A 1,972-nucleotide genomic window follows, 5' to 3' on the forward strand; every position below is an offset into this window, starting at 1 on the left:
TTCTATGTACAAGAATATAACTACTATAATACTGCTCTTATGTACAATAATATAACTACTATAATACTGCCCCTATGTACAAGAATATAACTACTATAATACTGCCCCTATGTACAAGAATATAACTACTATAATACTGCCCCTATGTACAAGAATATAACTACTATAATACTGCCCCTATGTACAAGAGTATAATACTGCCCCTATGTACAAGAATATAACTACTATAATATTGCTCCCTATGTACAAGAATATAACTACTATAATACTGCCCCTATGTACAGGAATATAACTACTATAATACTGCCCCTATGTACAGGAATATAACTACTATGATACTGCCCCCTATGTACAAGAATATAACTACTATAATACTGCCCCTATGTACAAGAATATAACTACTATAATACTGCCCCTATGTACAAGAATATAACTACTATAATACTGCTCCTATGTACAAGAATATAACTACTATAATACTGCCCCTATGTACAAGAATATAACTACTATAATATTGCTCCCTATGTACAAGAATATAACTACTATAATACTGCCCCTATGTACAGGAATATAACTACTATAATACTGCTCCTATATACAAGAATATAACTACTATAATACTGCCCCTATGTACAAGAATATAACTACTATAATACTGCTCCTATGTACAAGAATATAACTACTATAATACTGCCCCTATGTACAAGAATATAACTACTATAATATTGCTCCCTATGTACAAGAATATAACTACTATAATACTGCTCCTATGTACAAGAATATAACTACTATAATACTGCCCCCTATGTACAAGAATATAACTACTATAATACTGCCCCTATGTACAAGAATATAACTACTAGAATACTGCCCCTATGTACAAGAATATAACTACTATAATACTGCCCCTATGTACAAGAATATAACTACTATAATACTGCTCCTATGTACAAGAATATACAGTTAGGTCCATATATATTTGGACAGAGAGAACATTTTTCTAATTTTGGTTCTAGACATTACCACAATGAATTTTAAACAAAACAATTCAGATGCAGTTGAAGTTCAGACTTTCAGCTTTCATTTGAGGGTCTCCACATTAAAATTGGATGAAGGGTTTAGGAGTTTCAGCTCCTTAACATGTGCCATCCCCTGTTTTTAAAGGGACCAAAAGTAATTTAAATAATTGCAAATAAAATAAAATCAATAAACACTAGTGACCCAGTGCCACTGGCAGCCATGCATGCCCAAGCCATCACACTGCCTCCGCCGTGTCTTACAGATGATGTGGTATGCTTTGGATCATGAGCTGTACCACGCCTTCGCCATACTTTTCTCTTTCCATCATTCTGGTAGAGGTTGATCTTGGTTTCATCTGTCCAAAGAATGTTCTTCCAGAACTGTGCTGCCTTTTTTAGATTTTTTTTTTTAGCAAAGTCCAGTCTAGCCTTTGGACTCTTGATGCTTATGAGTGGCTTGCACCGTGCAGTGAACCCTCTGTATTTACTTTCATGCAGTCTTCTCTTTATGGTAGATTTGGATATTGATACGCCGACCTCCTGGAGAGTGTTGGTCACTTGGTTGGCTGTTGTGAAGGGGTTTCTCTTCACCATGGAGACTATTCTGCGATCATCCACCACTGTTGGCTTCCGGGGGTGCCCAGGTCTTTTTGCATTGATGAGTTCACCAGTGCTTTCTTTCTTTCTCAGGATGTACCAAACTGTAGATTTTGCCACTCCTAATGTTGTAGCAATTTCTCGGATGGGTTTTTTCTGTTTTTGCAGCTTAAGGATGGCTTGTTTCACCTGCATGGAGAGCTCCTTTGACCGCATGTTTCCTTCACAGCAAAACCTTCCAAATGCAAGCACCACACCTCAAATCAACTCCAGGCCTTTTATCTGCTTAATTGAGAATGGCATAACGAAGGGATTGCCCACACCTGTCCATGAAATAGCCTTGGAGTCAATTGTCC

Source organism: Dendrobates tinctorius, unplaced genomic scaffold (assembly GCF_039654945.1).
Source record: "Dendrobates tinctorius isolate UK_male_01 unplaced genomic scaffold, ASM3965494v1 ptg000257l, whole genome shotgun sequence".
NCBI classification, from domain to species: domain Eukaryota; kingdom Metazoa; phylum Chordata; class Amphibia; order Anura; family Dendrobatidae; genus Dendrobates; species Dendrobates tinctorius.